The following is a 14,757-nucleotide window of genomic DNA, read 5'->3' on the forward strand; positions in this document are numbered from 1 at the left end:
AGGTTTCATGGAATAGCTATGAGTGTGTGTGTGTGTGTGTGTGTGTGTGTGTGTGTATTTGAGGTATGAGTCAGGGAACCAGTTGGTTGAGACTCTCCTATGATGGTCTTTGAAGACTTACTTCACAGGATCTGATTTTCTGTGAAATCAGAAATTGTAAAGGAGGATTGTACATTATTAATACTGAAAAATAAAATCATTAAGGCCAATTATAGAATATATGTCCTAGTATAAAACTGTTTTTATTTGACATAGTAACACTACTTGCAAAAATGTACCCTAGGTAAATGCTCAGAATGCTATTGTTGTCATTACAACAATGACTTTACATGTATTATGATCTCTAAACATTCAACTATGTGGAACACATAAAATGAAATTATGATGCCATCCCTCATTGGGTCATCACCTAGCTGCTGAGATATTTTTGAATTTTAAGTGGGGATTAATGGAAAGTTTAATGTTCAAGATTGTGTGAGCAAGAAGTTTAAAACATCACACATGAAATTTGTGTAAATGCCATAAAAAAGAAAGCATGAACTTTTCAATAACTTTCTGGAATTGTGGAGTAGACTCGATTTCTTTGACTCTGTCTGGCAGTTTTGATTTGCTTATAATGACTAGATATTTATATTAGAATATATTCATGTTTACAAACATTAAAAATTAATAGGAATAAACTTACCCATGGTTCTACTTGATGACAAATTGTTAGGTTCATGTGTGCTCATTCCCTTCTAGTTTTATTCTGTATGTATGTGTGCATTTTTGTATGATAAAATTGGTCAATCATGCTTTAGCAGATTTTGAAGATTCATACTTCAAACCTTGGGCCCATTTATAATATTCAGTCTCTCAAACTGATGTTTCTAGTTTTCAAGTTTATTTTTGTGATTACAAAAATACTGAAGAATGTTTAGTGTCGGAAGTTTGCTTTTCAAAGATCTTTCTCAGCCTGGCCTGTTGGCACAGACCTGTAATCCCAGCACTTTGGAGACTGAGTCAGGAATATTACATAGTTAAGACCAGCCTAGGCTACAGAATGAGACTCCATTTGAAAAAAAAAAACATTAAAGAAAAAATATTTCTACATCCATCGAATATAAGTGCTTCTAGAGGAGGCCTTGGAGGGCGAGAACAGATGGGAATTAGTGAATCTGACTTTTCCCATAGGGGTGAGAAGATGATGACAGCCCAGGAAGAGAAAAAAAGAGCCAAGGGACAGTCAAAAGTCCAGGGGAGGATGCTGAGGCCTGCAACACCAGCCACATTCTGAGAGCCAGGTAAGTCACTACCTCTCTCTAAAGACAGTTGACTCCATTGCTTTGATTCCTCCCTACCCCAAGTAGAATAAGAGATCTAACACAGAAAAGGTGGAATTCAGACTCATGGTTCTCAGTATCAGAAGCAGATTTAAACCATGTCCAAGTTCATCAGGGTAAACCTGTACTAGATGCTGCTGCTCACAAGCAGCCGGCTATTGAGCCCTGGCCCACTGCCTATGACAGCACATGCGTGTCCTTCTGTAAAATATAGTTGCTCAACTAGTTTGCAGCTTCATTGCAGTTTAGTTAAAAAAATACAGATTTACCTTAGCTTTTGGGAGGAGTGGATGGGGGTTGCGGAGGTGAGGGGAGTTGAGAGGGAGAATGTTACATGATAAATAAAAGACCTAGAGACAGATATTGGGGTTCAAACTTCAAGCTGAAGATCAGAAAAGTAAAGCAGCTGACCACTAATCCTTACCTGTACTTTAGGCTGAAAGGGCTGATCCATATGCTCTCTTCAGAATGGCTGGAGACTTCAATGTCTTCCTATCCTCAATGTGGCTGGAGAATGAATTCTGATACTGACTACTAAAGACCCTGCTCCTATCTTTTATACCAGTCTAGCTCTGGGATTAAAATTGTGTGATTCCCAGGTGCTGAGATCATCTTTGTATGAGCTGTTTCTCTTTAGGACTGGATCAATCTTGTATAGATTTGTTTGGCCTTGGACTCATAAAGATTAGTTTACCTCTTAACCTGATTCCTAGGATTAAAGGTGTGTACCACAGCCTCCTAGCTTCTGGTTGCTGGGATCAAAGGTGTGTATCGACACTGCCTGATCTCTATAGCTTGAGGCTGATTTTGCTTTCTGAATCCTCAGGCACGTTTTAATAAATCATAATATATCATCACAGGAGAACTGTGGTTAGAATGTAAAATAAAATTAAAAAATAAAAAAGTGGACAAAAAAACCCCAGATTTAACTTTGTTCCACTTGAAATTTTCCTTAGGGTAGGGAGTGTGATAATTCCCTAGTACCCTGGATTATTACATCTGTCTTAATAACACTGATCTGAAATTCCTTATTATATACTAACTTTGCTTCTACAACTCTGCTCACTATTCTCTTCATGAGTAACCAGTACTAACCACTTCAGTTGTGATATACTGTGTTATTAACTGGTATTGCCAAGTTCCTCTCAGCACTAATAACTAACTAACTAACTAAATCGAGAAACTTTCCTCCTTCAACTCTTCCTTTGTCCCCACTCACACTATTCTATAATTATATATACACATATATATGAGCACACACACATATGTTTACATACACATATAACCTACTGAGTGTTGCCCTTATTTTTTATGTGTTTGGAGTAGACAACTTAGTATTGGGGCATAGTCTCTAAAGATACTCTGTCCCTTAGCAGCCAGTGATTTCCTGTGGCTAGGTTGGGCCTTGTGAACCTGTTCTCTATTCATGCAGCATGTTGACTGGTATGTGGTCTTTGCAGGTCTTGTGAAGGCAGTTATGTGTTCCTGGATGCAGCCTTTGTCCTGACCAGGAGATACCCAGCTTGCAGCAGCTGTCCCAGTTCTTTTCCACTTTTTCTGCTCCCTCTTTCAAGATGTTCCCTGAGCTTAGGTATAGGGGTTGTGCTATAGGTGATCCATTTGGGGTTTGCCAGTTGTGGATCTCTCTGTTAGCCTCTGGCTACTGCAAAAAAAAAAAAGCTTCTTTGATGGGAGGTAAGGGCTATATCTACCTCAGGAATAAGGGTGAGTATTTAGGAGGTAGTATTTGTTTTGATTATACATGAGTTTTGCACCTCCTTATTAACTGAAGAATGAGTGAGAGATATTACACCTCAAACCTGCATGTCTCCTCCCATTAAGAATATGATCTCTGCTGGGCGGTGGTGGTGGATGCCTTTAGTCCCAGCACTCAGAAGGCAGAGGCAGGTGGATTTCTGTGAGTTTGAGACCAGCCTGGTCTACAAGAGCTAGTTCCAGGTTAGCCTTCAAAGCTACAGAGAAACCCTGTCTCGAAAAACCAAAAAAAAAAGGAAGTAAAAACATTTAATAACAAAAAAATAATATGATCTCTATTTTTCACAAACTTGTATATTTCCCCCTATTGTTTCAAAGTTTTGCTTTAGAACCAGATTTCCCTTGTAAATATCCATGTATTCTACCTTTTTATAGACATTATACAATAACCATTACTGAGTGGTGCTGTGATTTCTTTTAATTCACTTGATGTTCTTGGGACTTTGGATGAGAAACCATTTTGAAAATATGGAGTAACCTTCTCCAGCTTCATGTTTATCTCTTATTTCTTTCTCACCACTGGTTTAGTTGATGAGCATGTCCCAAATAGTATTTATTATCAACGATGATAGTCTATATCCTCTTTTAAAAGTGCTGAAACTTTGGCTCAGGTTTCTAAGGAGTATGATGGTAAATTATAGTGAACATGAGTGGGACTGATGCTGCTGCACAAACCCTGGTTTCTTCTCTCCCACTGCTTTATTTCAGAGGCTTCTCATTCCTTATGTAACTATTACACCAGCTCAGCTTTCTATTACTTCTTTTTGAACTTCTCTGACTAAAGACAGATTATGACCCTTCAAACTACTTAGCATGACTTTTAGGTTTTCTTGTGGTATTCTGTTTCTTCTGGCCTTTTTTGAGAATTTAGCCTTCATAGCTTTACCCACCTGTGATTCATAAACACACCAGCCAGGACCAAGAATCTTCAATTATCACATTCTCTGAATATTTTTTCTCAAGATTCTAATGAGTGATCCACGTTTGTTACTATCAATTGTTTCTATACTTGGGAGGTCCCACTGACACTCTTTTATAAGATTTGACTCAGCCACCATTCCTTCCACACTAGCCTAACTGCTGCCTATAGTGAAGTTTCCAGCCTTCCCACTGGTCTCTTAAAGTAGATCATTTTCTTATTAATGAAATTTAATAAAGAACAAGCTCTTTGTGGGCAGAGATTCAGATTTTTTTACTTGGAGTGCTTGGGTTGGCCCTGGTATGAGCTTGGATCTTTTGGAATGTTGGCTAAATGAATAGGTGGCCTTCTATCCAGAGTGGCCTTTATTGAGAATTCCAGGCTGAATGATTATTGGAACTGAGATAAGTTGTAGTGTTTGGAGACATAGTGTGCCTACTTAGGCCTGGGATCTGCAGAAGAGCCAAATGTACCTACCTGCTTGCCCAAAGTGAAGATTTGAACACTTAACAGACTATAGCAAGCATGTAGACTCCAAACTCACCTGGGCCTTCCTTGTTTCCCAACTCTCTTGTCTGAGTTTGGCCTAAAGGTATCACATCTCCAACCACCGCCCATGTGTAACATCCTGAAGATTCAAACTTGCTTTTAATTTCACTTCATTTAAAGGGGTCCTCAGTGGCTCTGCATGTCTCTATGACTACGTCTCTATTTCCTTTGTCTCAGTTATGATCCCTCTCTCAGGCCTGAAGAACCACCTGCCTAATGAGTAACTGAATCCCTGATAGAGCCTGGTCAATTTGTCTGTGGTGGCATGACATGAGCAATCCATTTAAGTGATTGCGTTTTACCTTAAACTTCCAATTTTCCATCATAATTATCTAGGGGGACATGCAACACCAAGTAGGGATAATGAACTTGAGGCTTAAAGGGAGTAATTTGTTTACCATATTACATAGACAAATTTTTCTACCAGAGGGTAGATGAGGATGTATCATTTGCACCTGGCACGGTTCCAGAAGGTTCTGCTATAATGGTGATTAGCTCAGCAACAGCAACTACTGTTTGTCATATTGAGAACTCTTTGGGGGGTGTTCTGAGGATGGAGATTGGAAACAAATTGAAACCTGTTTCTCTGTGATAAGTCCCACGGGATATTTAGGCTTTGACAATACTTAACAGTACATGAGGACTGTTAATGGACATAATTACCAATGGCTCAACATGGGAATCAAAAGCCCAGATGAAGAACATAGTTCATTACATAGCAAGTGCCCTGGGAGAAGAAGGGAGGCAAAAATCACTATTCTGAGAAGAGTTAAATAATTATTAAATTGGCTTTGTTTGGTCTTGTTTTATAGGGACAAATGATTTCTCTCCTTTTGTTTGTGTTTTAATTTTTCCAGTCAGTACAAAGGATGAACATTTAGGAGCAAAGGCATACTAATATTGATTGAAAAATTGTCCAATCATCATCTAATACCATTTATATAGACTGATTTTTTTTTCTTATAAAAAAACCTGTAAAGTAAGAAAAATGGTTACCTCTAGTCATAGACAAACTGATGCTCAAAAGGAATGAATGACTTGGAGAAGCCACGCAGTTAACAGGAAACAGAATGCAGCACTGGCCAGAGAAGCCAAACTGCCTGTGTTTGTACTATTCTTACATTGCATTTGGGATCTTGGCTTGAGGACCGTCTGCCAAGAGCTGCCTGGTCTGAGAACCTAGGGCAACAAACAGGAACCTCATAGGTGGACTTACGAAGGAAGAGGAGGCACAGTCATGAAAAAGTGTCAGATGATTCAAGCTCAGGCTTTTGGTTGGGTAAAGGTGGGAACTAGAATTCACAGGAATAGAAGGCGAGTATAGATTACTGCATTAATAATGCAGGGGCATTGTTGTTACCTCATCCAGTGTCCTGAGCCAAAGATGACAAAATGAACCATGGATATAAATTATTGTGATAATGGAGAAAAGATGAGAAGTGTAGATCAAAAGACTAGCACAAAGGGAGACACTGGATTAGATTTAAGAGTGCAGGTTGCTTAGTCTCATGGCATAAAAACAATGAAAGGCTACTCCTAAATCCAGGGAGGCTGAGAAGTCTCCATAGATGAGAGAAGCAGGTGATCTTGCTGTGGGCTTCCATCTACAGGGCTGACTTAATCACCACAGACAGAACTGATCCACCAGCAGGGCTGGCTTATTCACCTCAGATAGGACTGATCCACCAGCAGGGCTGGCTTAATCACCACAGACAGAACTGATCCACCGGCAGGGCTGGCTTATTCACCTCAGATAGGACTGATCCACTAGAAAAGGAGATGGAAATGTGGGAGAAGGACTTCAAGAAATTTCTACATACTTTGTTATGAAATCTATTTCTTTGGCTTTTGAAGTTAGTCTTGTGAAAGGTTGAGAAGTCCCACACTCCTATCTTTATGAGAATTTTTCAATATTATTCACTTCGGGGCGCTCATTTCCTCTGATGTCAAGATTCTGTGGTTTTACAAGTGGAGATTGGCATTAGATGTATGGGGACTTATCTAGGTCATGTTTCACAATTAATGTATTCTACCCTCAGGATATTAGTAGCTCCTTTTCACTTACAATCAGATTTTTTTATTATTCTTAATGACCTTTTAACCTATTTTCACACAAAGTGAAACTTCTCCTCTGAGAATGACAATCCGTTATTAGACTCAGCCATTAAAGCTTTTAATACAGAGAAATATTTTTGTGGGGGGTTCAGAGATATTCCCTCATAAAATTCCCTTGTATTATTTGGGGAAATATGTTACTTGGCCCATTTTCAAGTAATGAGAACTCTAAATAGAGCCACACTTTTTTTTCCTCCTAATTTGCTGCTTAAAAAATTAGAAAGCTTGCTTAGATATGAAAAATGTAAATGGAAATAAAAATAGGAATGAAAATGAGTCCCAGATTTAGCAAAGATGACATCCCTTTTTAATGCTGCCAACCCAAGCCACCCTTCACCAATGCTTCTGTTATATATCTTTAATGGAAAGCAGCTGCCTTGGAAGGCCTTGTTTACAATGGATCTATGTCATAGCTCTTCATTGTCGCTATAAATAATGTCAACATACTCTCCCATCCTGCAGCCTAAATGCTAATACCACCCATCTATACCAGATGAAGTTGTATTATTTTTTCCACAGCATATTCATTATCGTCCTGTGCTATCCCCATCTCCTAGGGTAATGATGACCCTATGTCACACCATTCATCACTGCTGGTGATTGTTCCCAGCTGAGGCTGTTGGCCTGAGGGCACTCTACCACCCGGTGACTCTGTTCTCAGTTATATCACAACAGTGCTGTCTTCTTTTTATTCTTTCTTTCAAGCTGTTTTCATTGTCTTCAGGCTGTGGCTGTGGATGTAGGAGGAAAGCCAACACAAGGAGCATTCATGTTAGTATCAAACACAGTCAAGCAGAGGGCTTGGCAATTTAACCAGGTGAGAATCACTACTAGAAATTTAGCGTGGTTCCTGAACATGAAAGTGAATTGAATGTCAAGGAGAAATTGTGAGGTGGGGTTTGAAATGTTTTTTTTCTTGGAAATTCTGGGTTGAATGGAACAAAAAGAAATCACCCGGGGGTCATACCTTTAGTTCATTCTCCCTAGAGTCTGGGGACTCAGAGACTCTGCAGCCTCTCTGTGCAGGTGTGTTTTCCCATTGTTTAAGACCCACATGATGAAACACATATATAAAAGCAGATGAATGGGTATGAGTCAACATCAGGAGAAAGGGAAGGAGGGAGGGGGAGAGTGAGGAGGGAGGGAGAGGAAAGGAGGAAGAGAAGGAGGGAGAGTAGAGGAGGGAGGGCATAGAGGGATTAAGAGGGAGAAAAATATATAAAAGATGATGAGTAGGTACGAGCCAACATCAGGAGGAAGGGAGAGGAAGAAGGAAAAGAGGGAGAAGGGGAGGAAGCAGAGGGAGCTAAAGAGGGGAATCCCAGAGCCAGCAGTGGGGAAGATCTGCAGACTACTGGAAGAAGGAAGAAAACTGAGATTAAACTGATAGGTAAGCGTAGCCCAGAATAGGAACAGAGGAGGCTGCCACATGTGAAGACAGATTTAGAAGTTCCTGAACTCAGTTTTGATATCAGGAGTAGGCATGGTTCCCTAAACACTTTGGGAGGACTGCTGTTTTTTCTCAGCTCCTGGACAAGCATCTTCCTATTACCTTTGTAAGTAAGAAGAGTAAGGAGCTGATATTGGGGTTCAGGGGCATTTTTCAGGACCAACACAAGAAAATCCAGATGTGAAAAGCATGGTCGGATGGTGAACATGAAGGTCCCTCTCCCTCAGAGGTTGACAATCTACCAAGAGCTTCCAAAGAAGCAAATCTAAAAGGGAAAAGTACTTGAAGAAGTACCTGAAGTCCTTCTCTACATTAGAGGTCCAGAGCCTGGTTGACTGGATAGATTGAAGCCAAGCTGAGTAGAGGACATAGAAAGCCCCTCTCATAGAAACAACATACCAAGGATACTCCCCAGATCATCAGTGGAAAGAGAAACCTCTAAAGACAGAAAACAAACACAGAGGGAAAGAACCTGACTAGCATTGGATTTCCCCAAGGCAGCATTAGATAACAGGAAGACAGGAAGCTTTGTACCTGTACTGCCATGTTTAGCTACATTGATTCACTTATGAGAACAAAATGTTTTTCAGACATATAAAAAGATAGTCTATTGCCTGAAACCCCAGTGAAAAATTCATAGCAGCATGTATTCCAGAAAAATAAAAAGTGTGCCCAAAGAAAACAATACAAGAAATTAGGGAAAATTTCTCCCCAGAGATAAGATTTCTGTGTAGCCCTGACTGTCCTGGAACTTGCTATGTAGACCAGGCTAACCTTGAACTCAAAGATCTGCCTGTCTCCGACTCCCAAGTGCTGGGATTAAAGATATGTGCCACCACTGCCTGGATATGGTCTGTGGATTGAGTTTCAGGATAGCCAGAGCCACAAAGTGAGACCCCCATCTCCACCAGTCCCCCATCAAATTAGGGTGCTAGAGAACATACAAATAATTGCAATTATGTCTAAATAATTGTTCATTAGTAGAAAAAATCTGTATTACTTTTATGCAGGATTGAAATAAAAGAAATGTGAAGTGACACTTCTTTTTTTAGTAAGACCCATTGATATACAATAATGCTATGTGGTTAAGAAAAAAGTACAGACATTGATATGCCAGTAGGATGCTTGATCTCAGAGTGTCTGAGCTTAGTCCAAACTGAGCAAGAGGCTAGGGAGAAAGAAACAAAACATGGAAAATAGAAATATTTGGTAAATGTGAGTAGGTTGAACTCCCCCATTTGGGGTAGAAATTCCAAGGCTGAATTAAAGGAACCCAGCTCCAGGCTGTTCAGGAAGCATCCAAAGCCAAATGAAGCTACACTGGAATGCAAAGCATAAAAATATAGGGTGGCATTTGCCCTTCAACAAACACAGGCAGAACAAACTCTCAAGCAAGAATGAACTCATGGTGCAAAAATTGGCACTGAAATTGATTTAATAAAGGCTGAAAATCCTGCCAATAGCTAGGCAGGATTTCTGGGACAGAGAGGATTCCGGGTGGAGAAGCAGGGAGAAGCCAGGCAGATGCAGAATGAGTCTCTCTCTCTCTCTCTCTCTCTCTCTCTCTCTCTCTCTCTCTCTCTCTGTCTCTCTCTCTCTCTCTCTCTCTCTCTCACACACACACACACACACACACACACTGGGACAGAAGTAATAGCCACGTGGTAGAACTTAGAGCAATAAAAAATATGGGTTAATTTAAGTTGTAAGAACTAGTTAGTAACCAGGCTAAGCTATCAGCCAAGCATTTATAATTAACAAGAGGCTTCCATGTGATTATTTGGGAGCTGACAGGCAGGAATTTCCCCATGGGAACTTATGAAGGTTCTAGAGTTTTAGAAGTGACAGTGAACTTCATGTATGGTCGGCAAGGCCTATGCCCAACAGATAGGGGCAATTTATGAGATAAAGATGGCAACCTTTGATGATCTCACTAACATGCCTACCATAACCCTTCTTCCTACTCTGAATGAAGCTCTGTATAGTGGTATGACTTACATATCTCTCACAGAGGAGACTTTTTCTATTTTTTAAAAATTGTGAATCAGAGAGATGATACTTGATACCATACTGGACTGCTTGAGTTCAATTACTTGGGCCCACATGGTAGAAGGAGAAAACTACAAAGAGTTTGCCATATGACCCCCAAACTTCTACTGATTGTGGCATGAGGAAACACAGACACAGACAGACACAGAGACATATACACACAGGCACACACACACACACACACACACACACAGAAACAGACAAGCACATGCATGTGAGTGCACACACACTTGCTTCTGCAGACCAAAAAATGAAGGGAGACTAAAAAAATTGCAATCATAATGGGAATTATTATTGTTAACATGGAATTCTTTCAGTGTTTTTGCTAAAACTTTCTGCTTTGCTCAAGTTTACCTTTTTTTTTTTTGAGAAAAAATATCATGGGTCCATCCCTACCCCCTGCTAACATGAGCTGCTAAGTCATCATTAAGCAATGTTCATACAGAGCATTTTCCTTTCTTAATAACATTTGATTTGTGAAGGTAAGAAGCAAAGATGGAGGTAGCTCTGGTCATCTGAAAGCAATTTTCCGATGTCTTGATTCATGCAAAAAGTGGAAATGAGGGGCTTCTGATTTGCCTCCTCATATATATTGTAGAGTGGAGGATATATGAGAATATTTAATAAGTGAATTAATTTTCACAGTGCTCAGTTGATGAGAACAACATTGGAACACTACTGAATGCTGGTGTATAATAAGATGGCGCTTTGAGCATAAGTGATGGAGTGTCAGGTGGGAAGCTGCATTCAGTTTGGCACACATCATTAAACAGCGTCTGATATGAGCAGATGTTCAATTTTTCACAGTGAAGAGGTGGTTCAAGATATTCTATCGTAACATAACATGATGAAATGGTACAATTTGCCATGAAAATAAAATAAGCTATCTGTCTTAGATGTGGCAGCTTGTATCTGTCTGTGAACTGTTGTTGATAAGTTTAGTTTTCTGTCTGTGGTGGAAAACAAAGATGATTCTGAAGGTTATAAATACTCCTAGTGTATATATTTGTTATTGTAACATTATACTTATTCAGTGACTTAGGTAGGCAGTATCTTTAATTATGTAACAATGTCTTAATCATATCCTTTAAGACTTTCATTTCCTTATTATTTACCATAGTATCCTTTAAAACTACCTCATTCTACCTGTTAGCTATGTCACGAAGTCTCTTCAAAGCTCCTCAAGCTCCTCATCCTGGCCAAGAGGACAAGGGACAGCAGAATGCTCAGCCCTAAGTGGAACACATATACAGGGCTCAGTGATCATTGTGAATGGGAAGGCAGAAAGAATAGAGGAGTCAGTGGTGGGGGATAGCTACAAGGAAACAGTTATACGTATACATATGAGTTCATAGCAGTTGCAACAGTTTGCACAAGACCTGTGCAAGTCCAAGCCAGACAAAATCCCAGCATGGAGGAAAATGAGTTGTGCAGATTGGCACCCTAAGCTGACAGCTATTGGCAGCTTCTGGGAAAGGAAGGATCAATTTTCTCTAAGTGTAGTTCCTCATAAGTTGATCATGGTCCAGTGGAAGACCACATATCCAAGAATATTTAGGCAGCACAAATTGGCCTTGATGAAGAAATAAAACAAGAGGGGTGGATCTTGGAAGAGTTGGGGAATGAAGGGCAAATATGATCAAAACAGACTGCTTGAAATTCTCAAAGAACTAATGAATTATAAAAGTGAAACAAAGACTTTATAAGAATAAAGGAGAGCTCAGGGTTAAATATATAGTAATAATTTCTTTTTAAGATCATATACATTTTATTCATGTGAATATAACTGAATGAGATAACAATTTAGGAGTTTATTATATTACTAAATTGCCAGACACTTTGTTGTTATATTAATGCTGGCTTTCTCTGAGGTATTTTGTGCCTAGTCCTTGATGAAAAAATATTATTCCTGTATTGAAAACAAAACACTCTGAAGAACTCATCTGTGCCTAAGGGCATTTGCCAGCCAAAGAATCACTTAGATCAATGTGGAAGCTGAGATTCATAGTGTCATGAGAAAAAGAAAAATAAGTGTGGGAGTAGTGACATCCTGGAATGAAAGGGGATTTGTGTTTCTTGTAGTGATTTATATCATGACAATAGGAAGAATTCTAAAACCCAAATGTCTTTCACTATGTGTGATCACATAATAAACTCAGCTTGTTACAGTTATTTATCTATTTTGGGTAAGTGGGTGTGTAGTTGTGGTGCATGCATTGAGGTCAGAGGACAAGTGGCAGAGTTAGCTTTCTTTCTGTCATGTGGGTCCCAGACATCAAAATCAGATAGTCAGGTTCAGTGGCAGATGCCTTTACCGAATGAGACATCTCCCCAGTCCAATACAAGTCATTTGAAGGGAGAGTAAAAACACCAGCGCCTACAATGACACCACCAATGAACTTTGCTATTCAAATGCAAGGAGAGAAGATAGTGGCAGAGATAGGGAGTTGGAAATTCTGAACCAAAGTCCTATCTACACACTTTAAGATTGATAGGCCAATCAGTCTAATAGTAAAGCAAAACTTCAGTTGAAATTAATTGCTATCATTAAGTTTCAACTCTTAAGCCTGACGTCTTGTATCTGTCCTAGAAGCAGCAAAGGTATTAGTAAAACACTATTGGTTTTGTCTTCACTAAAATTGTTTTTGTATGCTGTCTTCTTGATCTGTTGGGCACAGTTTGCCTTTCTGGGGAACTCCATGGTAGTTACTTAGTTTCTCTATAAACAGGGATAGGGGAAAATTCTACAATGCAGTCTATATCCTTGAAAAATAAGGAGTGGAGTTAAGCCCAGGGTTTCTCTGTCAGTCATAGTCTGCCTGATGTGAGGAACACATGATGTTTGTGTCATATTTTCTTCTATAAGACTGGGGAAACAATACCTCCCTCACTGAGAAAACTAAATAAAAGCCTGTGTTTAAAGCTTCCTTTCCTGAATCCTGGGTCCCTTACATGTCAAGTAGTAACACTGGATGTCTTTATCAGAGTCTCTCACTGTTACTTTGTCAAAGGTTTATTCACCATTTACCATTTAGTGTTATTTTAAAAGTTGATAATGTAACTATGACTTCTAGAAAACAAGTGGAATTGATTTTTATTTATACATTGGCTATGAAAATATTTCTGTCCTACTATTATATTTATTGTCAAAACTAATAACATTGAGCCTGCTATGTGGTTCATTATAATTTTTGTTCAATATGCCATTTTTTCTAGTGACTTGGAAGTGATGGTTCTTTCTATATTCTGTTTTGAAGTGCAGTAAAATCAAATGTCTCACTCTTAAAATAGTAAGAATAGAATATTAGCAATTAAAATTGTGAAATTGTTTTTCATCCTGTAGATTGAGGCAACTCTTTTGAATTTAGAGTAAACACCCCCTGCCTTTCTTATAATCTGTAGTTTTAGAATGACATTATTGTTCCTGAATTACTTTATTCTAGGCACTTTTGAAAAGTAACTTTTGCATATTATTTACTATGGTAACTACAGAATAGTAAGTGGTTCTGTGTGGTGCTCTTTGTAAAGTAGTAGTATAATTTTATGATGTTTGTTTTAAATTTTTCTAATGTAATGTAATGGGGCGACATCAGAGTAATTTGTGCATGTGTGTGTATTGAGAGAATATGTATTATGCACTATTTTGAGTACTTGATTAATTTTTCATTGCTTACCTATACAGAGAATCTGCTTGCCTTGAAATATATCTTTTGTCTTCTGTCAGTCATTGTATATCAGATGCTGAGACATTTTCCATTGCAACGTTCTTTTTTCCCCAGATATTTGACATTTAGAAGTACATGTGGTTAACAGTAACAAATAATACCACATGGGAATAGGAAACGATTCCAAATTATTGAACAATTGGTAGAAATATCTCAATTTTTTTTAAAAGTGTCTTCAGTCAGGAATATTCTTCAGCTTCTTTCTGTTCCTTTTGCCATCCATCTAGCCTTATTCTGGGAATGCAGAAGAAAAGACCCTTTCAGACTCTGCCTGGACTTACTTATTTATTCATTTGTTTGTTATTTTTGCCTGTTAATAAGATTTACTTATGTTATGTGTCTCTTTTGCCACAAAGTATGCATGTGTATAACTTGTGTGCCTAGTGTCCACAGAAGTCAAAAGGGGTTATCAGATCTCCTGCAACTGTAACTACATATGGGTATGAGCCACCAAGTGTGTTCTGGAACGCTGGAAACCAAACCTGAATTCTCTATAAGAGCAACAAGTACTGCACCATTTGTGTGTGTGTGTGTGTGTGTGTGTGTGTGTGTGTGTGTGTGTGTGAGAGAGAGAGAGAGAGAGAGAGAGAGAGAGAGAGAGAGAGAGAGAGAGAGAGAGAGAGAGAGAGAGATGTTTTCTGTGTAACAGCTCTGGCTGTCCTGGAACTCGCTTTGTATACCAGACTGTCCTTGAACTAACCTTTTTTTGCCTCCCAAGTGCTGGGATTAGAAACTTGTACCACCACTGCCCACCTGATATATTACCTTTTATACATTTGACACACTGGAGATGTTAGTGTTATTACCCCTGCAGAGCACACTGTAAATAATCAGTCATAATAAACACAGACA

This window comes from Cricetulus griseus, chromosome 2 (assembly GCF_003668045.3).
Source record: "Cricetulus griseus strain 17A/GY chromosome 2, alternate assembly CriGri-PICRH-1.0, whole genome shotgun sequence".
NCBI lineage: Eukaryota > Metazoa > Chordata > Mammalia > Rodentia > Cricetidae > Cricetulus > Cricetulus griseus.